This window comes from Zeugodacus cucurbitae, chromosome 2 (assembly GCF_028554725.1).
Source record: "Zeugodacus cucurbitae isolate PBARC_wt_2022May chromosome 2, idZeuCucr1.2, whole genome shotgun sequence".
Lineage (NCBI taxonomy): Eukaryota > Metazoa > Arthropoda > Insecta > Diptera > Tephritidae > Zeugodacus > Zeugodacus cucurbitae.
Genome location: NC_071667.1, coordinates 74,907,919 through 74,933,237, shown reverse-complemented (window position 1 = coordinate 74,933,237; position 25,319 = coordinate 74,907,919). Strand labels below are relative to the sequence as shown.

The window sequence follows — 25,319 nt, the reverse complement described above, 5'->3', positions numbered from 1 at the left end:
CATACTATCTTGATTTTGTTCCCAATAACGGATATTCGGTTATTGTGAATATCAGGTCTAAGATTAATTATTTCAATCTGACTATAGTTGATTTTAATAAAAGCTGGGTAATAAAGATTTGGTAAAGACAAATTTGACACGTATTATTAAAAGAAACAAAAATCTCGAAATTTAGGAGTACGTAATACCGATTTCTATCTCCAACTGTATGTACTAAATACTCACTTTTTGAAGGAAGCTCTTTCAATGATGTTGTTATTTGTTCTCTGCAGTGAATTGGATAACAGTGCTGAATTTTGTTTCCAGTGTTTTTAATTTAATAAACAAATTTATATTTTGAATAAAAATCTTTCATTTATATGATGTAACCATATAAAATTCTTCCAGCCAACCGTTGGCTGTGCGACCCTACATTTTATTTAAGCTGACTTCTTGCAGCTGCAGCTGGTGTTTCTATTCACAAGCAAATTTACGCTACGAACAATATAAATAGCGCCCTACTCCAAGTACTTAGTGACAGCACTCGAAAATGTTGGGGGATCCTAAGCAGAAACATACACAGCGCATATGAATATACATATTTGTAAGAATATATGTATATGTTTCTCCATATCAGCGCGAATGCGTGGTACATAAAGTGTTACAATCAGCTACTGTTGCCGCTTCAAGTGCACATACTCATAGATATTTTCATATGTGTTGGTTACGGAGATGTTTAGGGTGGTCGGGGTGGATGACAGCCACTCAGTAACTAACAGATTTAGCGAAGCGTAAATTTAGAAATAAATTCGCACAGACAAGTGTAGACAGACACTTCGTGAAAGCAAGCAGCTGAGAAGAGGATGCAATTTCAAATTGCTGTTGTTGTTGCTAGGCAGCAATAAAATATGATATGTGATGCGTTGATTGAATTGAATACGTTGAGTGTATAATATAATCTTCAGCTTACTAGAGATTAAAGATGATACAATGATATTTACAAATCGTTAGCCGACATTTAAAAGCATCTAAAAGCTGTTAATTGCAATTAAATAATTGACGGCTGATGAGGAAGGCATAAAAGAGGGCGGTTCCTTGATGAAGTAGGTAAAGAGGTTTCCGCAAGGTGTCCATTAAATGACTTGTTATTCATCTTGCATCAGGCATTGGTGAGGCTAAACATTTTGAGGAAGAGAAACTAGACGGATCCATCTAGATACTTTTTCATAAACTGTCCTTTATCATTTTTAAACTGAGATTAAAACATCTAATATTCGATGATGATTTGGCCAGGATCGATATTAGCCATCCAACTAGATTCGAGGTAAGCTCAAGGCGCTGGATCCTTTTATCCATACTTAAGTTATAAAGAATCGGACGGATCCCGGTGATCCGTCGCCGAGATCCGTCCCGAAACCATATTAATTTTCTAATGTGGGCGATAAGATGAATCCATCTACGGCCCAACGTTATTAGATCGAACTCTTCAAAAAAAACGTTCCAAAGTATATAAAGAGACAGGTTTAGGTCGTTAAATAATAGAGTAGAGGGAGACCTTCTAGTCCATCACAGCAGTGGATAAGCAGAATATAGTATTATATAAATCTCCTTCTTATACTTTAGTGTAACGGTGTTTGTTTTGGATACCCGGGTATAGGTTGATCTCCGGAATACCTCACTATAAACAGTCCATCAAGTAAGTTCATAAAGACTGCATGAACCCAAGGGTATTTCGACGTTTTACCACTGGGTGTTTCCGATGTAAATTCTGGTTTGTTGCAAGTGCCAGCTGAGTGCGACACAACCGCACATGATGACATAAGTTAAGAAGTTTAGTTGGACACAGTGCATTTTCAATGACGATCACAAGCAGCCAAACGAAACGAGTTACGCCGGCGATCGCATATAGTATGTAATACACGTACACAGTTCCAGTTTGATGGCAGTTTTTTTTTTTTGTTTTTTGTTTTGCCTTCACTCTTGATTGTTTTTATTGACTTGTTGGCGAACACGCCACAACATACAACAGATAGTTGAAATGCGTTATGCTGCATTTACTGCATTTCAAGGACTTTTGGGCTGCCCGAATGTGGTCGGTCGTTGACGGCAGCACATGATATCAAGCGACGCTCTGCGGAGTCAGAAGACAGTGTGAAGGGCTAACGGGGGCCTTACTAAATTGCTGTGGCGTTGAAGCGTTGCAAAACCGCTGTGCAGTGGAATGGATGGCAGGGAGAAGTGTGGGGTTGAGGGAAGCAACTGTTTTGTAGACTGTCTTTAGTAGTTCAGTAGTGGCTTACATATGTATATATATGTTTGTATGTGTTCTGTGCGTGCATATGGTGTGACATGACGGCGTCTGTTGCTGATCGAGTATAGAGTTACATAGATGCGACAACGTGCTAGTGGCTGGCTACTGCTGACGGCGACGACGAAGGCAAATGTGTCAGCGGCAAGGTAAAATAAAACAAATTTTTATTTCAAACTTTATATATGTATTAAGCAGAGTATTTTGTTGTAAGCTGTTGTCGCAGACACAACGCTTAACCACCAGCAGACAGCTTGAGCAACACGCCTGCTGCTGCCATCTCTGCTGCCCTGCCGCTGCTGCTGCTGCTCCGATGTAGCCGGCCGGTGGCATGTCGTGCTAAGTGTTTGCGCTTAGCTAAGCAACAAAGAAAGAGCAAAACTAAAAGAGAATATATGATTAAAAACAACAACAACAACAACAACAAGTATATATGCAATGCGCAAAGCATTTGCGGTTGCGCTGGTGTGCAAAGCTGCAATGTGCAAAATCGGCATGGCAACAGCGCGCACGGCGGTTAGAAACAGCGTTGACTATGGCGACTAAAGAGACACAGGCGACTAAAACCGGCAAACGCTAGGCGCGCGGTTAAGCGGAGGGTGGCGGCGGCGTCAAATATAAGTATATGTGAATATAGAAAGCCAGGCAGCGTTGCATTGGCGTCGATTGCAATTGGGTTGCAATGCGCTCGGAATACATGAACGCGTGTTTGCTTGAGTGTGTGCGCTCATTTTTTGCTGTGGCTCTTCCACTTCACTGCCACTTTTTTGTGTTTTTCTGCAAAAAAAAACAACTTCGCACATTAAATGCACTTCAGCGCCGCGTGTTGATGTAGGTCCAGTCTTTCCAGGTTGCAACTCACTCACGCATACACACACAGATACATATATAGTACACAAGAGCACACCATGCGCTTTTGTTTTATATTGCAGCTTAATGAATGCAAAACGCGACGGCAGCGTGAGCGTCAGCGGCGGCGTTGGCGCAACATACAACACATGCTACTGGCCCATAAGGGGTTAAGAGTAGAGACACATTTTCCATTATTTTTATTTTTATTACACTCATACATGTATGTACATTTACCACGTTTTCAGGATTGCTGTACAACGCTTGATCGGGCAATAAAAGCCGCTTGCACGCCGCCCCTCGCTAGCCTGCTGCAACCGCATTTTGCGATTTAGTGCCGCACAGCTGTGGCAAATGCAGCAATGATTTCCAATTGTTGCCTGGCGTTGCCCCCCTTGTGCCCTGCATAGCTGCTGGGCAACAACCGCTTGCCTCTCCTGTTCCCAATATTGTAGCCTTCAGATATGGGACAGGATGCGTTGCGCGTTGCATTGCCTTGCCTTGTGTTGCGTTGCGTGGTGCAGCAGTGCTTTGCACGCACTGTACATTTAGCCTACTTAAAATGTGCCCGAATGCAATGCGCTCACATACATACAAACAGTGCATACATATATGTCTATGTGTGCGATGCACCATGTGTCCGTTGCAAGCTGCATTTTGAGCTGCAGCCTTAATACTCGCTGCATTGTGACTGCCGTGGGACGCTTGAGAAAAGCTTGCTGTTTTTTGTTGTGGAGTAGGGTTTTTGATTTTCTTTTCTCATTTTATATTCGTTTCGCTGCAATTTTTTTCGTTTTTGAATATGCGTATGCGTGTGTATGTGTGTGTGTGTGTGTGTTGAACAGCACTTTGATTGCTGCTGCGTAATGTTTGCCTTTCGAAAGTAGGCCAAGTTAAAAATGATTTAATATTCCTGTATGCTAATTCATCACGTTATTGAAAGAAACGCAATGTACATAGCTCTAAAAACTGTATCTTATTTATTTTTAAAGATAACGACTAGTTAATATTACTTGAATTAAATAAATCAAATTTTCAATTTTACTGACATTTTTTCGAAGGTTTTAGAGATACAGTATATGAGAATAAAATATTTTCGCAAATTCCCTCTGCAATTTGAGGGTGTAAATGTAGCTGTAATGAATTTAAAAACTGTTAAATCAGGAGATCTCACCTATAACTTGGATATAAATTAAAAAATAATAATTTACCCTACATAGATAGATACTACTCAAGACTGATAAGACTGTACTAGTCCTATTCCATAGAAAAATGAGTTCCGAAGGTCTCTCTCGGTACTTTTTTTTAATTCTAGGCTATTTAAGCCATATTTATAATTGTCAAATTACTGGATTGATCAGACAATGTTAATTCAGAATAATGACAAAAAGATCTTTCGTTTTTTAAAATGACGTATCTTTCCCAGTCGAACTTTTCATCCTTTTCATTGTGGTTTGTGTCTTAATGTTATTGGTCAAATTGAGAGACTTAATCAATTTAAGAGGTTTGGCACGTCTCAGGCTCTGAAAACAAAGGAATTTAATTTTTCTTAATATATACAATTATATGTGATGTATGTGATTGGCGTTGCAACCGTTTAGCCGGTTATAGCCGAATCGACGATAGTACGCCACCTCTCTCTCTCCTTCGCAGTTCGGCGCCAGTTGGAGATTCCAAGTGTAACCAGGTCGCTCTCCACCTGGTCCCTCCAACGGAGTGGAGGCCTTCCCATTCCTCGGCTTCCACCGGCGGGTACTGCATCGAACACTTTCAGGGCTGGAGTGTTTTCGTCCATTCGGACAACATGACCTAGCCAGCGTAGCCGCTGTCTTTTTATTCGCTGAACTATGTCAATGTCGTCGTATAACTCGTACAGCTCATCGTTCCATCGACTGCGGTATTCGCCGTTGCCAATGTTCTGAGGACCATAAATCTTGCGGAAAATTTTCCTCTCGAAAACTCCTAGTGTCGTCTCATCTGATGTTGACATCGTCCAAGCTTCTGCACCATAAAGCAGGACGGGAATGATAAGCGACTTGTAGAGCTTGATTTTGGTTCTTCGAGAGAGGACTTTACTGTTCAATTGCTTACTCAGTCCAAAGTAGCATCCTTAAAACGTTTGCAGGGGTCGTCATCAAAAGGGGGGTGTCTCATCCGAGGCTTTCGTAGATTTTTCATTAGGGGGTGTTTTTATGTGGTGGGTCCCAAACCCTACGCACAACCGCATAAGGGGGCTTCGCCTTCTCACTTTAGCTCGCCTTCAAACGGATGTCTGTTGGCTACCCAGAGGATACTTGGCCTTAAACCGGAAGTCGTGAGCTGCTTGAACCATGTGGAGAAGAATTGTTTCTGGCCACTCCCAAGTGAATGACAATCAAAAACTTTCCTCACTTGCGTGAACTTCTACACATGATCCCATCCTCCAATTATATATTTCATATAAACATTTCAGCATATCGAAGATACATTTTATAATTAATAATTCTGAAAACTCAACCTTGACGACTCAAAAAAAACATGCTCTTGTCGTGGAATCATAACTCATTATTGGTTCATCTAATATCAATAAACCAAAAATATTTTGATAGTACAATCTCAATAAATCTCGTTATTGAACGAAGGAAAAATCAAAATATTTAAATTTGAGCTTTTAACAGACTTGAACAAAAATTTCTTCTCAACTTTTCGCCATATATTAGCTCGAAAAAATTAGTTCTAATAAAAATAAAAAAATCCTTCGTTCAATAACTAAAACTGAACAGTTCAATTTCGACATTGCCTTGGTGCAGGGTTTGATCACTTCGAAGGTATCGAAGTTTTTGTTTTTAAATGGTGATGGAGATCCGAGACGGTGGTACTTTCTGTTTAGCGAGATACGATACTCATTCCTTAATATACCTTAAGATCGATGTTATTAATTACACTACTTTTATATATTCTCCAATCCAAATTTAAGTCACCCAGGCACGTTTAATAGGTTTTAGGTGATACTGAGTGGTTATTTATAGAGCAGCGAACGCTATTAGAAAAAAGGTTCTCGATGTTAGCTCAAATTGGTCGAATGCATGACTAAATAAAGGGTGTTTTATTTAGAAAACAGGTTTCCAAGGTGAAATGAAACGCATATTAATTATTTTTATGACTAATAATTTAGCTATATTATGAAGATACGAGTTTGTCATTATGTTTTAAAAGTGTTTTCGGGCAAGTGATCGTGAGCGGCTGGCTCGAGTAAATTCTTGCCGAGTGTTCAATTTTCGAACACTTTTTGCAGGAAAATAATGGAGTAATCGTGCCCATTATTAAATGGAAAACAAAACTCGCAAAAGGCCAACTCTGAAAAAATTTTTCCGTCATTGAAAATCGCGGGTTTAAATAAACACACGTTATAACAGTCAATTTACTTCGATAAATACTCAAGTGTAGAAAAGCAGTTATTTATTGTTGGGTTCGTTAGTTTGGGTGTATAGAGAGATCGAATTTTCTTATACTATATCAGGGATCTTTTAGATTGAAATATTGGACGCCTTGAAAGATATTGCATTTCAATCGGTTGTAGCGCTGTATCTACCAAATCCGGTTTAAAGAGTTTTTGAAATGAGGCATCAGACTTGAATGCTGTGTGTGGTCCTCCACTTACGATACAGTCTCTTTCTTAAAAATATCCATTTACTAGTCTGCATACCATCCAGAATACTTTAAATTAATTTTGTTGCTCACGGTATATTGTTTGTGTTCCAAGACTTGTGGTGTTGCTCTAGCATGCACATATTGCTTTAGAGATTTGAACAGTAAGGAGCAGTGTAAAATGAACAAATCTTCGACAGAGACGTTCGGATTAACTCGTTTTGTTTTCTCGTTACCTTCGATATATATTTATAAGAACGTGCAAAAAATTGTGATCTCTGTGTTGCTCAGTAGTCTCGATTGCCTCTTTTCCTAAATTTCTTATTTTGTCCCCACTATTACTTCTTGTTTATTTAAGATATAGTATAATGTTACAAAGAACGAAGTATACTGAGAATGATTTTTATGTTTTAACTTCAACACTTCCAAATAGACACTGCATGTAACTGCATATTTCATACTTACACACATTCTGCTGTGTAGGGCACATCGAAAGCAAATCCGAATTAAATTGTAATAAACGCTGATGGAGACATGAACTGTTGACACATCTTCGCGCCATTTTTTAGACGATTTTAGCGGCAAATAGAAGAAGCATTTCAGCGAAAAAGTTAAATTAAAAATTAGATTCTTCACATGACAGCAAAGCGAAATGACAAAGCGCCAACTTTCTTTTCGCCAACAAAAGCTAAACGCATAGCTTCCAATTAACCCAAATGTGCTTCTGACTGACTGTGTGTTACTTTGCCGCGTCAAGTCAGAGTTGCACACGCACACACACACGCAAACGCACGCATACAATCGCATATTTACACGTGCAGTGGCTTTGACTGTCGGTAGGCGCAGCTTTTGCGAATGTGCAATGGAACTTCGAGGCGACGCGCCGCCGCCGCTTGCATTTGTTTGTTTGCTCGCCCGTGTATCTTCGGCGCTGACTGTCTGCCGGGCGCTGACTGTCTGCCGGGCGCACTGTCACATGCGCTGTGCTTTGCATTCGCTTTATGCGGCACTATGCATTCGGTGCTAATGTCGTGCGAGGCAAAAGTAAAGGTTTTTTGGGGCATTGACCTAACAACCAACAGCCGCAAGCGGTAGCAGGCACCACCGTCGTTGTCAGCGTCAATAGCACCCTTTCAAACATTGCGCTTGGCTTGTTCGTTCGTTCGTTCGTTCATATCCAATATTGCTCCCATTGTTGTTGCCATCACTGCTGCTGTTATTGCTACTGTTGTTGTTGTTGTCTTTGGCTATGTGCAACATAATTACAGCCGTTGGTGCCGCAATGCGCTGAGAGCGTTGTGTGCCGTTGCACACGGAAGCCTGATGATGTCTTAAGCTGCACACAACAAACATGCAAAACAACAGCAACAACAACAACAACAATAGCGTTATAGCGAACAATCAAATCACACACACATGCGCGAAGAGAAAGGGGCTTAGCATGTAAGGCGGAAAGGCATTCGGTGGCGAATGCAGCGCGCATTGCAATGGCTGCCATTGCTGCTGTTGCCGTGTTGTTGTGGTGTTGATTTCGCAATTTTTATTGTTGTTGTTATTGTTGTCAGTCAGCTTTACTTTCGTTTGATAGTTGTAAAAAACATGGCGTTGCATTGCCTGCTGCCCATACGTATGTTCTCTGTTCCAACAACGAAGAAATGGCAAGCAGAACAATGCATGCTCAGCTTCTTCTTCAAGGTGTATGGTTTGTTAGTATATATTGTATGTGAGTTGTTATTGCATATGTGTAAAAGTTGCAGCTTTAAGTTAATCTTATTAAAATAAAAAAACAGTAATTCAAATAAAATTAAAACTTTTTTAATGTTCTCCTTACGTTAACAAGAAACGGTTTGCGTAATTGTTATGTTAGTACTCTTCACATACAATTATTATTTTTTTATTATTTTCTGAATTGAATTTGTATTAGGTCTACAACTTTGCTGCCGCCGTGTTCCAATAGATGTCTCTAGGGTCCAGCACTGGGCGATTAAATCGTTTTATATCGATCTTGAACATTTGTGTCAACATTAACCCAACAAAATTTTGTAGAGATCTGTTTGCATCCCAAACTTATTCTCAACTGAAAATTTCACTTTTTGAGCCGAATTCTCGACATTTGCGGGAATTTTTGCTTTGAAAAGTGCGGCTGAGGCTCATCGACATTTGTAACATCGACCTAATAAATCTTTTAAGAATTTTTTTTTATTTGAAAACAAATATTCACCCTTAGACTCACTTTTTTAGAAATTACTAAATTTTTTTTGTGAAATTTACCAAAATAATTAAAATTTTTAAGTAGTTTTTGCTGAGAGCTTGACAGTAAATAGTACCCATTGCTGAGATATCTTTCTGCTTTATGTCTTTAGTTTTAAAATATACAGAGTTAGTCACAAATATTTACACTTCGAACGAAAAAGAGCTTTTTATTGTATTGTGTCTGTTGTTGTTGCAGTGCTCTGTGTAGTACAAATGTCTGGCACAATCTTTTCAGATCGGCTATGCATAAATATGTGAATTTGTATGACTACAAGTTCTGGCTCCGAACAGAAAAAAAATTTACCTCTATTTCAACCGAATCTAGAAATCAACTGCGAATATATACTATACTATTATATATATATCACTCTACTTGTATTCACTATAGGTTTTAAAATATTTCTAATTGAATAGTTGCCCTATCATAACTAGATGAGCTATTATACCAAGATTAGACGTAATTTTTATGAGCTTAGCGGTTTTCTTTTGTTAAAAGGGGCTTGTTCATGGGGCTTGTAAAGGGAACAGTAAAGGTTTTACAAACATATGAGAAATCGTTCAAAGAGCCAAAGACTATCCCAAACATCGAGGTTTAGAAGTGTTCCGACGATAGGAAGAAACGCTGGCATAAGTGCTTTATATCGAACTAGCCGCCCGCTCCGACTTCGCACGGGTTTAAACAAACATTTCAAAAGTTATAAGATTTTACACACTTATACACACTCTCTCATACATATGTATGTACTTCCCGTTTCTTGTGTGGGTTCATTTAAAAAGTAAAATGAAGAAAATTCGAACATGAAATTATATTTTATTTGTAATGAGTTAAATCTTGATTACGACCTCTAGCCTTTGGTGTCTGATGTATTTTTCTCGGATTATGAAGCGAGCTTGTATATTTCTAATGTTTTGACGATTTTCAGTTTCAGATTAAGATTCTCCATCACGGAGTCTTTTTGGTACCCTCACTTGGGAACTGTTTCCAGAAAGTTTAGATTCTAGCAATAAATATAGCCTATGTTACTCTGGTGAATATAGCTTTCGAATGGTGAAAGAATTTTTGAAATCGGAATAAATATTTCTTTCAAAAAAAAAAAACGAAACTATTTGAAAACATCTTGTATACTATAGTTTACATATATTGTGATTTACTTTATTTTTATTATCAGAGACGTACGAATAAGTAAAAAGGCGACTTGTAATAAAAATAAATTTTCTAAATTGCAGCTAAGAAAAAAAATGTATTTTAATACAATTGTACCTACTGGAGCTATTGTAGCTTATATTTGCAGAGAGAAAAAAATGGTGTACGGTGTTGTTCAACAATCAAAGACTCAAATCAATTAAAATAAGAAATTAATGACATATTTATCAATCCGTTGTAATACAAGAGAATATCGAAATTTTCATGAACAAAATCTAAAGATCTAGAAGTGATCTGATTTGTGCGCAATGATCAGGAAAATTTTGAAAAAGCAAATGTATGCGAGTAGTACGTTATTGAGAGAGTTTTCACCCATTTCATGAAATAATTTGATAATTAATCCAAAAATTAAGAAATTTTCGAAAACGGCGGAAGGCTTAAATTTGTAAAATTTGGTTTACTAATTAGAATTTAATGTTAGCAAGTACAGTTACTGCGCATTTTACTACTAAATTTGCCAGAAATTTCTTTAATGGGTCGGAGGTGTCCTCACCTTAGAAGCTGGTGGACTTCATACGAGTAAGTGAATCTGATGAAGATAACTGAAGATAACTGCGAGCTTTCTCAGTATTAAAGTCGTAAACATATAGTTTATGCATTCTTAAAAGACTGGATTAGTTTATATCAGAAATATATTCATGGTTGAATTCAAGATTGACTGTTCAGTTAGTTAAAAAGTGTTGGACAAAAGCTAACTGTAACTGAATATGGTCTATTGCGATTTGCAGAGTTTAACATTGATACCGGGAACTGTAATGTAGATGAACTAGCTATTTATGGTACTTTAAACAAGATAAGGCTCAGAGAGGAGGAGTCTAGGGGTCCATAGATTACAATGTGGTAATCCTTCTGGGTTCTTGGTATTCGCTAGAACAATAAAAAAACCTAAAAGATAGTGAAACCCTTCTGAATAATGTTCGAGAGCTATTCAGATTTCTGTGTTCTGTGGTGGGTTCTAGTTTTAAGACTAGCGCTAAGTGAAGCATTATAGTTCAATTCTCATTGAAATGTTTGGCTCTGATAGGTAATAATGGGAGCCTTATTATAATAAACGGGAGTATTGACTATGCATTGTGTGTACTTCAATTTCAATTACTACTTTCGTATCTTGACAGTTGGTGGCATCATTAAAAAAAAACTCACAGCCACAGCCATATGCAGCCGTTATTTTGAATGCGTATTAAGTAAGCATCTGTTTGCTTGAATATCTCATAGACTTTGGGAATCCTTTTATGTTTTTAACACCTTCATCTAATTTCATTATTGTTCTTCCAACATACAACTTCGCATATGCAAGCACATGTGTGTGTGTGTCTGTGCTTATGGGTGTACCTATTTCACATCTTTAATTTATGGACTTTAAGTATTTCGCTCATTTCGAAAAAGTGACGACAAAACATTCCACAATATGACAAAAACTTTGCATTCTAACGAAAAACAAAAAGCACGCTGTCTTCAAAATGAAAAGAACTTCGGAAAAAAATCGAAATCATAAAAAAATATAAACGAACAACAACAACAGCAATATGCAGCTACATTGCACCAGCGTCAATTTAGATAAAATTTTCCCACCAGCGGCAATATTGGCAACAACAACAACAGCAGCAGCAGCTAGCCAATACAATAGAGGGGTGTGCTCCAATGTGTTGTGTGTTGTCTCATTGAGGAGGGTGTCCGTCCATATACGCGAAATCGAAAAAAAATCGAACTTTGCGCGACCCTTATGCGGCCGTTTTGTTATTGTTGCAGCGGACTATGAGGTAACGTGTGGTCATTTTATTATTACAATATGCGCCTCAAGGAGTCGCAGGCACACACACTGCCACTTCCTTTGCAATTGTAGTTGTGTGTGCCTAAAAGCTCAGTGAACGCGCCGAACAAAAGAGGGGTAAGAATGCAAGCCACCCCACCCCACAGCACAACACCACCATCGAATCGCTTAGCTCAGCTCAGCTCAAGACGCTGGCGACTCCACGGCCGCGCGAGGTACAACTTACTCATATATCACACAAAAGGATAACTGTAAGGGTGTGTGTGTGCGATTTTATTATGCCACTGCCGCTTATCAAAAATATACGCCCATAGTTTTTCATTGCTTGGTCGCCGCTGCCAGCGCTTCTGCTGCTTGCTGCTGGCGAAGATAATGATGGTGAGTAGCGGCGGTGACCATCGGCGACGATTGAATTGAATGTGACACCAAACGCATTGAAGAGCCGAACCCGAAGCCGAGTCTCATCTTCCGCATTGGCGTTCTTGCTTAGCTGCGGCCTCATCAAGCTCACAAAAAAAATCAAATACCAACAACAACAACAACGCGCTTCAAATCGCGATCGCTTGGCGCATGGAATGATAGCGTATAAACGCCAAAATGATTGCATGAAACAGAGACGCGCAAGGATGCGCCTGCGCAACAGCGAGCGTTTGCTTAATAAAAATGGTTAGCGCTGAAGAGACAAAAAAAAAAACATTTTTTATAGAATTTTTTTTTTTAATATTATATGCTTTTTGCTATGTGTGCGCTTCTGCTTATGCATTAAAAATGCAAATGTTGTAGAATTTTTATGCGCAGCTTTTCTGTTGATTTTGTTTGCTCGCCGAATTTAAGATTTTAGGTAAACATTATTTGCATTGAAGTGGTGTTGCCTTCTCTATACACACATACATACATTTGAATTTATAGAATTATGTGTTTTCACAAGGTTTTGAGCGAGCAGTTCTCGAGGAGGAGGGGTGTCACGGGGGGAAGTGGGTTGGTGTATTTTTACGGTTTACTGTGTTCTGTCTTCGTCACAAGAAATCGATTAATCATTGTCCTTGCGTAATTTTTGTGCACATAATCGCCATTTGCATTCTATTAATTATGTATGTGACATTAGACCGGATCGGCCGGCAAAACCAACCAATTTTAAAGTTGTATTTAAGAGATCTTTAAGTTCGTAAAAAATATTCGACCTTGGTTATGCTGAATTACTCTGGGAATCGAAAAATATTCATAATTATTTTATTTATAATGGTGTTCCTAAGTAATCCTTCAGAAATAGAGGGTGTAAAGAAATCCATTTTTCTTTTCACATAAAAATACATTTTTTTTTTTTGAAATATTTAGATTAGGTTGTTTTCTGTGGTAAAACCATCGTAAGATTATATATGGAACTTAATAGTATTGTATGAAACAGTAAAATTATGCATTGGATACTCCAGATATTCGATTTTAACTAAGTGTTTCAATCTTCTTGCGACCATGCCTAATATTTATGCTGAATTTAATTTACCTATTGACAGATCTTTTAACTCTCAATTGATCTTTACTCGTCAAAAGTGAAGCTCACTATTTATTCAGAGCATCTAAATTTCGAATATTGCAAGAAGTAGAGATTCATTCATTCAGATTTTTTTTTGTTAAAAACGCTTCCAAGGCGTTGAAACTGATTTGAAAACAAATCTTAAACAGACTCGTGACTAGTTTTTCTTATTTTTTAACGTCTCGAAAGATCTTTCTCTGTTTTTTTTCGGTGATTGAAAGATAAGAAATAAAGCTCATCCAAACATTTGAGAGGTTATGATTTCTCTAAATATCATTAGTTAGTTAACGTAACGTGAAGGAACGTTGATTCAGATTGACAAATGGCGACTAGAGGTGGCTTGTAAATACACTTACCACTGAAAGCCGAGGTCGGTCGGTCTGTTGAGAACCGCAACTACCAGGGAATTATTTCTAATGTAGAAGTAGCTCAGCCAAGAGAAAATTTCAGCGTACAGATCCATGTTTTTACCCAGGTTAATTATACGCCCTGTTATGTTAAAACTGTGACGAGTAAAGAGGAGAGTAGAGATGTTATAATTTGGAAAAGAGATTTTTAAAACATTTTTTATTAATCCACTCATTTCCAGGACGAGATTAATCATCGGACCTTGAATTATTTACGACTCCTCACTCGAACTCAATAAATATACGAATTTATTATGCTTTTCTAGTTGAAGGGGTTTTAAAATATGATATTTAAGACATGTATATCTATGGTAAAAAATTGTAACGAATTTTTTTTGTAGGAATAATGTGTGAATAATGGATTTTTTTGAGTAGGAATAATGTGAAAATTATGAATTCGAAATTTAAAGTGGAATGATGGTATGGTTTTATGAATGGTATTATCTACATATATGTAGCTGGGAAAAAATATACGATTGGGTTGCCACCCTATTCAATTTTTTACTTGTGTTTATTTTAAGAATTGGAAGAAAAGCAAAACGTAAAATGAAGGGCCTTAAAATTAAGAAAATAGTACCAGTTAAAAATATTCCAATTTTGAATTGTAGAAAATTATGATGCCATATACATATAAAAAGGTCCTTGTCTATAAAAGCATTAAAATTACCAAGCATAAGGGCAATAAAAATTTAATGCTGAAAATTTAGGAACTTTGATTTTGCCGAAAAATCTAAAAATTCGCAAATCAATTATTTTCATGTGGACATCTTAGGTACGAGTACATGCAACAATATTTGACACACATCCGCAATGCCGCTCGTACCATCGCGATTTTTCCTTTTGCAAGCAATCCTTTTGCAATTGCTGGACAACACAGACCATCCGCAACATCCCTTTTGTGCCTGTGCATGCCACCACTTTCCACGGCATAACATACCGAGTGGTGGCACTCACTTCACCCTGATGTGTGTGTGTGTGTGTGCCGCTTCATCGCCACAAGTTTACCTTGCCGCACGCCGTTCGTCTTGTGTATACGTGTAAGCATTGAATGCAGACAAGTCCTTGTGACAATCCCTCCCTCCGCCGCCGGTGCAGATTCGCCACATAAAAAGGAAAAAACCTCTGTTATAAGGAAAAAAACTTTATTATTCCTCTGTTGGTGTTGTTGTTGTGTGCATTATTTTTGCGATTTTTTCCCTTTTTTTTGGGTACATTTCATTTGTGGAGCGTCAGTTGCTCGATTCGCGATCTGAGTCGCGGCGCTGCGGTGCCGACTCGCCAAACGAAGTGTTGAATGTCATTTTATTATATCAAATAGATGGACGGATGCGATGCGATGCCAAGCGGCGGCGCGGTCTACATATGTGGGTATGTTTGTATGGCGACGTAAGTGCTGGGTACCAAAACGAAAACTGTGGGAATGAAAACAGGATTCGTCTTCGACGAAATTACGATGGTCATCTTGTATGTCAGCATCGTCATCTGCATTGATATTCGTACCGCCACACCGGTACATTGGTACACCGGCACAGTAGCGGTGCAGGGGTACTTACTTACAGGCACTAAGAGACGACGTGTGTCCTCGCTTAATTTTCTCCGCAGCCATGCATATGTATGTTGGTAGCTATGCTCATGTACAGTATAAAATATTCATTTTATTGGTAGAAATGATTTTATATGATATAGTTTGATGTTGGATGAACAGTAGTAGTAGATTAAAATAAGTATAGTTATTTAAACAGATATGTAGTTAAATCAAATAAAAGTCGCATTTTCTTCAAAATAGGCGAAATTCAATACCTTCAAGGCTATTTATAATATTATAATTATGGATCGATGTGGTTTTCTAGGACCTATCATTAATATTTGTATCCATGCCATTTTTTATACAATTGCAAATCCACTGAGACTTTTATTCTACAATGATGGTGTCTAAATATTTTCATTCATCCATTCCATTCATCATTATCCCTTTTTCAAATGTACATATTATAACAAGCTATCCTCCAACTAATATTCTCAGAGGTTAGTCAGTTCGTCAGTTAGTCTAAATTCCTGAGTTGTACACTTTATGGTACAAATCGATCCAATCCTATTGGAGGTGATCCAAAACTTTGTTAACTCAAACTAATCTTCGTATTCCTGGTAAATATTTGTTGTTCCCATAAGATAATATCATTCGAATCCCAATTCCAATGACATCACCGAGTTGGTTTCAAATATAGATTATGACATAGATTATATAACCTGGTATACTTTCTGATGAAATCGAAGGTTTAGCCAAATTTTAAAATTCGATCATAAATATTATCTCATTGTTTATCATGCCAATTGTTATTTTCGCTTGAAAATTGGTCTCAGTTGGCCAAAGTTTCTTTCTAACATTCATTCTATGGAGGTCGAAAAAAAAACAGAAGTCATTGGGGTAGATCAAGGGAAACAAATTTTGAATTCGCAAAACACCCACATTGAATAGATCGATAAGTCCACCACGTTCGTTTGATATCGTTGGAACTTTACATAGATTGATAAACTTTATTTTAGGGTTATCGAAAATCAGAATCCGGTTAACGCTCAGCAAACCATGTTTGGTATCGACGGCTTTAAAATTTATAGACGTGCTTTTCAAAGATTAGATCCAACTGCATTTGCCTAGAATATCGCAAAGCCTCATTTCTCATTCTTAAAGGAAATGTTGGATGAGAATCACCTCATCCCCTCCAAGCTGTTTCTCCAGCTATCGTCCGGTAAAATGGTTAGTTTGACCGCATGCATCATGATTGGACAATGCATAGATAGAACTCCTATTACTGTAGTAAAAGATTGACCTTACTGAGACCGAAGAATTTCCTAAACCTCTTGCGATTTACCTAGGAAAGAAGGGTCTTGCGACAGAACAAGTGCTAGTGGCTGTTCAGGGCTTGCTCAGTTCAGCTGAGGCTTCCATCCAGTAGTAAATTATAAGATCATAGTGGTGCTCCTACTTGTTCTCATTCCACTGTAGTTGAGACTGACGTAGCTAGCCTATCAAGCTCATCAGTCGTACTAATTAAGCTTCCTCATTAATACTATTCGATTCAACATGTTTATGTGCCTTGATTTTTCTACGATATTGTCGTTTTTTTCTTCAACTAGAGTCGGTATTATTACTTATTAAAATTTTGATTCTGTAAAAGGTCAAATCATTTCATTAAGAAAGACATCACGACATATTCATATGTTCTCCCGAATCATTTCAATAACAATTGAACCTCTCATTTAAATGAAGTTTTATATGAAATGAGGAACCGCGTCTAAAAAATAACTGTGTTTATTAAATCATTCACTTGGAAGAGATTATAACAGTGATGACAATACCATATTATGACTATCATGATGATGAATTTTCGACAGTCCGTATGACTTCATGCCGTACACACCTGTTCGTCGCCGAAACAACAAAAGACATCAGTCACAAAGTGACAACAAGACATGGAGCAGTCAGTCAGTGTTGGTATTGTTGAGGCGACCTAGAGGGATACGATTAGGCAAATCATGCGAGATCTTATCGCTTATCGTGACGCTCCAAGCGCACCTAATACACACACAGACACGCACTCGTAGCCAACTGTTGTCACGAATGGCCGAAAGTTAATTAATGGCAGAAGAAGAGCATTGTCGGGTGATTGTGTGCTTGAGAGGTAGGCACAGGCAGGGTGGCGCGGGGAGGCAAGCGTAAAGCGCTTTAAAAAATGCAGTTAATTGAAATGTTCCACATAGCATATCTGATGGCGATACTTAAGCGCTAGTATAACTGCACACAACAAAAATTGAAAAAAATTGAGGGTAAGATGTATGGACGAACAGAGAGTAACAGCCACTAAAACAATGCGAAAAAAATGAAATAACTGCGGAAAAGAGTACTTAACTGCGTTACAATGCAGAAGATTTGCTTTGAAAAAAATAAAGAAAATAATTAAAAAAATATAAAAAAAAAGTGTTGGGAGAGTCAAAAATAGCTATTGCGCTTTGCTTGTGGATTCTCGTATGATGAACCTGGAAGAGCTACAATACAGATAAACTATTGTTGTTGTTGTGACGGTTTTGCGACGCTAACTGCATTTGGCTGCACGAGAGCATGCCAAACTAAAAAGTTTCGGAGAGGTTTTGAGCGCAGGAGCCAAAATGCAACGCTGTGCGGGTCGCAAAGCCGATTGCATGGCGACAAAGTATTGCCATACACATACAAAGAAACATATATGGATGTAGTTTGAGCGGCAGCTAAGCGCAAGTGTTGCAGTGTATGTCCGAATTCGCTGCACTGGCTGGCTGGCCAAGTGAGTGCAAACGATTGTGAGTGCCTGTGTGAGTGCAAAAATGCAACTCTGTGCATGGTTATGAGCTACGGAAGAGCACAGCAAAACAAAATTTTGAAATTTAGCAAACTTAGCTGAAAGCATACAAAGTGATAGATGAACTAAGAAAATGGCTAAAGACGCAAGTTGAAAAGCAACAACAACAACTACAACAATTAGTAAGTATAAGGGTTGCCGTAAACTTTAGAGCGCTGCATGGTGAGACCGGCAATCGCACGCACACATCCACACTACACTCGCTAGACACACATATACTCACTGTTAGCTTTGGCAGTTCTGTGTAAAGCCCAGTCGCCGAGTCAAAATGCACTCACACTAATGCAACGCTACGTGAATGCAGCTGACGCGAGAGAGCGAACAGCGTGTAGTGAGCACAAGCTTTCCGGCAGCGACAGCAAAAAATGTGTGTGTGTAGCGAGGAAGTGAAGAAAAAATACACGGACATACAAAGAAACTGCAGCGCCGCCTTGCAAGCGAGGTGGGTTAAACTGCTAGGAGTAAGGGTTCAATAGTGTGGTCTCCACAACAAGCAGCCACTCAGACGAGTCAGACAAGGAATTCAGATACATTTTTGCGCTACAATTTTGCTGCAGCGACAAAAACGCCATCCAACGCCGCCGGTGCCAATTAAAGCCATACACAGACACACACAAACTTGCATGGGCAGCAGCTCATACACTCTGTGAGTTTTTGTTGGCACTCTTTTTCTCTGTTACTGCGCTACAAACGCAATTCTTTTCTGCACTCTGGACTTTTTGTCGATAGAGCAGAAAGCGGCAGCAGCAAAAAGCAGCAGCGAGGCTGAGCCAACCGCATAGAGACGTCGATGAGACAGAGTCGCTGGCCAAAACGTCAGACATCAACGCAACCGCTACACTTAGCCACAGTATCGCGGACGGACGACGATGAGAAGATATCGCAGGCACAAATATCTAAAAATTTTCACAACTTCAATTGGATAAAACCTCATCAACACAAAATATTATTGCGGCACAATTCGTATATATTTTTTGACTAAAAACCGAGCAAAACAAAACAAAAACGTTTCAAATTTTGCAGTACAAAATACGGAAATTTTCAAAATTCAACAGCGAGAATAAAAATAACAAACAAACAAATAATAGCATTAATAAATGTTAAAGAAAAAACAAAAACGAAGGCAGACAACAACAATTTGGACGCAGCAAATACAACACGCAAGGAGCGAAAAGTGCGCGATTTTCAAGTTCGAGAAAAAACGAAATTTTTTGAAAAAAATGTTAATTTGATTAAATAAAAATTATTTACCGTTATCAGAGTACGGCAACAACCGTTAGTTAACAGCAGCGCAAATACAGCAGTGTCCGCGTATACTCAACACAGAAACCCAGAAATTTTCCGATTTCTATTTCTTCTTCAAAAAATAACAACAACATAAATGCAGCAGTAAACGTGGAATTAAGTAAATTTAAATTAAATTTGCACAACACAATAACAAAAAATTTGTTGCAGTATAAGCAGTTCGCAGTCTACAAAACACGGCGGCAACAACAACAGCGGCGTGTGTATAATTTACTAATTTTAAGGAGAAAAATAATTTTTGCTAAACAACTAAGCTACAACAAATAAATAATTTTTTCACTTTCATAAATAAATAAATAATAAGTTTTAAAGCTACGCCTTAAGTTAAGTTTCTCAACTTAATTTTTAAACTTTTTTACATTTTCTACTTACAAATATGATTGTTTTAAAAATAATTTTGTTTACTATAAACATTAGTACGCGCGTCTAAGTTAATTTTTTTAAGTGTAAACAATTTAAATATTTTATAAAAGTATAAAATAAATAAGAACACATTTTATAAGTCGAGTGCGTGAGCAAAACTGTTTAAAGACTGTAAATGTTTTGAGTGCTTGATAAGACCACAATTGTGAAAAAGTACACTGTGAGAAACAGTTTGTATAAACAATAATTAAAAAATAAATATTTAAATGCTAAACTTAAGCGCTGAAGGACGCATTTAGTGAGAGCGATAAACAAAGAAAATAAAAAAAATATTTTCTAAAAACAAAAACAAGATTTTCTTTATAAAAAAAATTTCAAAACTGAAAAAATTATTTTTAAAAGAAAAAAAATACATTTTTTCCCAAAAAATTGCATTTTTGCCGTCGCCAATTTACTCTCTGTGCCCCCCAAGTGCGTGTAATGATTGTTTAAAAAAATGCAGCATTATGACGCGGCTTGCGCAAATCACCTAAATGTTTATATGAAGACATTGGCGAAAAGTGTGGAAAATAATACTTGAAAAACGTGTGAGAGGCATAAACACAAATGCAAGTGTGAAATAAATATTATATAAGAGTCAAGAAACAAATAAAAAATATTAAAAAGGAAACAACAAAACTGAAGTAAAGTGAGTGAGATCAAGCAACGAAGTGACAATCGCAGGATAATAAGAAAAATAAATAAACAGCAATTGAAAAAATTAAGAAACAAAATTAATAAATAAATATTAATTAAAAAATTTTTAATAAAAACAATTAATTAATAAATAATAACAATAACAAAAAAGTGACACATTTAAAAAAGCAAATATTAAACAACAACAAACACAAATCTACAAGAATACAAGCAATAAACTTGACATTACGTTACACAACCCATGTACTCGTACTTACCATAGAGACATAGAAACAACGGATTAGCTCTACATTTGTGGAAACGCAAAGGTTGTGACAACTTGGAACAAAGAAATCTGATTGTTTTACTACATATGCTACACAGCTATTACAAATCTACAGTTAAATAAAAACAGTAAATACAACAACAAATTTTCGCAAAACAAACTTAAAATAAAATACAGTTAAAATAATTTTAAAAAAAGTACACTGTGAAAAATAGTGCGTGAAATTTGAAAAGTGCAGTTCGACGCTATAAAAAATATCAGCTGATTTTTGCTATAAAAATTCATTATTGTGTGCCTAAAGTAAGAAAGAGAGCTGAGAAGATAACGCTTTCTATACGGTGAACTTTGAACTGACTGCTATAGCAACTCGTTACGCTTATGACGCATTTAGAAATGCAGTTATAAATTAAAAAAAAAGTTAACTAACTTGCATTAAAAAGTTAGTAGACGCTACAAAGAAAAAGACGGCAGTGTATTCCGCTTGAACGACAGCAGTTGCTAGGTTGCTTACTGCAATCAGCACACGTGGCTAAAATACAACAACTTTCTAAGCTACTAGCTAGTCTAGCGCAGCAGAAAAGGCGGTAAAAAGCGCAAAAGTTGGCAAAAAAAAGTGAGGAAACAAATCAAAGAAAGTACAACGCACTTAGAACTCGAGGAGCAAGTATTGAGATCACGCAAGCAACAACAATTTTTACTACTTAGCAACAAGCGCGCGCGAGAAGATAGTTTGACGACAGCACAGCACAGCACAGCTTTTGCAAAAAGCAAAGCTCCATAAGCTCGCTTACTTACTACACGCCCACTCTAGCGTGCGCGCGCTCACTCACTCTCTCGCCAAACAGCATAAGCGCTTAATGCAATTTCGCAACAACAACGAAGAGGTGCATAAAACTGCATTGTGAGACTAGATAGCTGGGGCGATTTAGAATCAGTCGTTGCAAGTTCGTGACTTAAGCTACATTGGACACATTAGTGTTGGTGCAACGTACAATCGTTAACTACACGAACACCTCTAACAAGCAGAGATTCGAGGAGAATTGAACAAAAAAAAACAACAACAATAACGACACCAACACTATAATCGTATTAATCACTGCGACGATCGAGTGCAGGCTTTTTTGCTTTTGCAAGTCGCCAACAACAACACTTGCGTGTATTAGCGTTAGCTTTACCGACGGTTCTTCAGCGCATTCGTTGATGTTCGTTATTGTGAGATCGTCGGCGCTGCAGCAGTCGTAATTACAACGTTGCATTCGATTGCATTTCACATTCGTGTTGAGCGCTCTCACCACCACCACCAGCAGCAGCACTAGCACTACGAACACCACCACCAGTGCAGCCATCGCGCCGAACTACGACGTTTTACAACGGAAACCGGCCCCAAGAAAGCCGGCGGCAAGCAAGCAAGCACTACTACATATTGAATTCCGATCAGTTCATTGTCGAAACGCATCTCACACACACACACACACTGACTCACTGTGAAGCGAACGAAGAGCTCTTTGTTTTTGTGACTGTGTGAGTTTTTGCACTGCACCCGAGATTGCAACGAGCCGAGAAAGTGCATCCGATTCAATGGTTGTTGTTATTGTAGCGCGCTCGTAAAGATTTCGCATACGACAACCAACCGGTGTTGGTACGGCGACGACAGACACAGTCGGTTAGTGTGCAAATAAGTAGTATCCGGAGCAGGAAGGCATCGAAACTGACGTTCGGAATTGCAGTGAATCAAAATTTTAATAGAAAAATTAATATAATTAGAGAGAGAAAAGCAAATAATTGGCTAATTAAACAAAATAATTAACGTGTTTAATGTGGTGAATAAAGAAAGAAAAGTCGAGAAACGGAAGAAAAAAGTGCAGCAGCAAAATCAAAGTGGAAAATTAGCAAAAAAAATATATATATTCACAACGACGGCCAAGTGCAACGAGGTCCATACATTGCACTCAGCGAAGTTCAGCCGCAAGCACAAGCACACTCGAGGAGAATCAGCAACAGCAGCAGTGGCATTAGCTGTAGAGCACTCATTGCATTGGCATTACTTGTGGCGATCCGGGACGTGTACCCCCTCGTACCACAAGCTTATACATATACTACGTACGGCTCGTCGTTCCAGATTCGCGTTTTTCGTTTCGTGTGATCGCCGCGTGGCAACGTGCAGTTCGCGTCTGCAACCAACACGATTAGAGTCTCAACGAAATTGGCAACGAACGGCAAATTGTTGAGGAAAACTGCAAATGAAAAACGTGTTCACAAGTGCTACGAAAATTGAATTGAACTTTTCTAACAAAAAGGGAGTCAAAATAAATACACTGTGTATAAAGAAAAATTATATTAAAGCCTAGAACAAATTGTATAAACAAGAAACGAAGAAAAAAACTTAAATTTTAAACAATTTCGTAGTGCAAAGTAATCGCTACAAACAAAGTGTGAAGAGTGAAGTTAGCTGTAGTAGCAACAGCAGCAGAAAAAAAGCCCCATCAACGTGTGTTCTCTTAGTGAAATTTTATACATTTGTTTGAATATTTTTGTGTGCATTGACCGTTTTTGTTTTAGTTTAATACTATATTTGTTGTTAAATACTACAATACATCACATAAATTAATACTTATTTAACCTAATAAGAACAAGCGACTACATTACATATTTACATTAATAATTATTAAAAAAACAACAAGAAAAACATCAAGTGAACATAAAACATAAAAACAACGCAGTCCAAACTTCTTTTGGTGGTGTTTCTACGTGCCTCTACATTACATTAGCTTACAACTAGGATCAGCAGTATATAAGGAATACAGCAACAACAAGTCTGTCTACAATTTTTCAAACGTGCATTAAGGATAAAACAACACTAAACAATTAGTAAGTGCCTTCTAATATTTTTTTTTTATTTTTATTTTTAATATTATAGCTGTTGCTTATAAAGATTTTAAAACAAAAATTTCACAGTAAATTGAGAAATAATCATTATTTAGCCATTCTCCATGAAGAAAATTAGTTTAGTGAGTATGCTTAGGTCAAACTACTCGTGAAATCGACTGTTTCCAGGTTTCAGACACTGTTTCAACGAAAGGTTATGAGTGATCTTAAGTTCTCTCTTTATAGAGCCCATAAAAAGCATTTTATTACTCTGTTATCTCAGAACAATTTCAGATATTATTTACAATAAACAAAGGGACTATTGTAAAACTTTTCCTCGATTTTAAGTTTTGTAGCTTAATAAATAAATATTTTTTTAACTCTTGTCGGAATATTATTTTGTTGTGTAATAAGAAAAAATAAATCAAATTAAATATTTGAAATAACTAGAAGCATCGAAAGGATCTAGCTAATGCTGTACTTAACTAAATAAAAATAGATATTAACACTAAGCGTGGACTAAAAGAAATTAGATAGGCATTAAAGAAAGGATTTCACTTTGTTTGATTTGTTCAGACCGGAAAAAAGTATTAACAACTTAAATATATATTTTTTAAAAAGTTTTTCCTATACATATAACCACATTCGTTATATAACTATCGCTCCAATTAGAAACGGTTGTTATACATACATTAGAAAATAGACATGCAAATATAATTTTCTAAAATCATGCCGTCTAAAAACGACTACTGTAATTCGTTCAGCTCATTAAGTACATTTCATACAATTTGTTCGAAATCGCCTCGTAAATTAGTGTAAACAGCGAAACTTATTAGTGAAATTTTATGACATTCGATAAATAGGTAGGCGTTAAATATGTTCTAAGGAAGCAGCTGTATTGGTTGGGTAAGATAGTGTAAACTGTACGCTAATTAATATTTGGGATAAGTTGGTTGTTACTTATTATCATGCTAATTTGTACTTAATGTTAATAAGGAAAATTTTGTTGAAACCACATGTCAACTTAAAACAGAATTTAATAAATTAAAATCAAATTTCGTGTTCACAATAGTTCAAGGTCTATATCTAATTATTGTTTAGTCTTATAACAATTTTTCCATAGTTTTTTGTGTTTGAGAATAGAAATATTATCGCAGAAGTTATTTTTGCTTTCTTTTCATTCTTTCGGATTTAAATTCTTGTTAACAAATGCAACTCAGTCCCTGTTACATACAGTCTTTACGGTCTACGATGAAAAATGTTGTAGGAAATAGAATTCGGAAATTATTTCTGGTCAGGTTAATTCTGTAACACATATGACACATATTATATTTAAATTAAAATTTTATAACAAAATTAAAATTCATAATAGATATTGATATACCGATTATGGGTGATTAAAAAACAATTAATCTCGACATAATATTTTTAACACTCTCATAATGTGATTTGAAATAGTTTTATAAAATTTCAACCAATTAACTAAGCGGCTCTGTCGTATAATG

General features: G+C 37.1%; 1 protein-coding gene across 25 annotated transcripts in view; it reads left to right on the top strand.

Moving 5' to 3' along the window:
* Positions 1-25,319, top strand: part of LOC105216098 (heterogeneous nuclear ribonucleoprotein R) — a 127,595-nt gene that overhangs the window by 37,216 nt on the left and 65,060 nt on the right. Inside the window, exon 1 of one of the 25 annotated variants that reach the window (XM_029042782.2) lies at positions 20,090-23,817. The exons of the other annotated variants lie outside the window; for them this stretch is intronic. The gene's annotated coding sequence lies outside the window, so the exon portion shown is untranslated. Of the gene's footprint in view, positions 1-20,089; positions 23,818-25,319 lie in introns of those variants that run through there. 25 annotated transcript variants of the gene reach the window in all.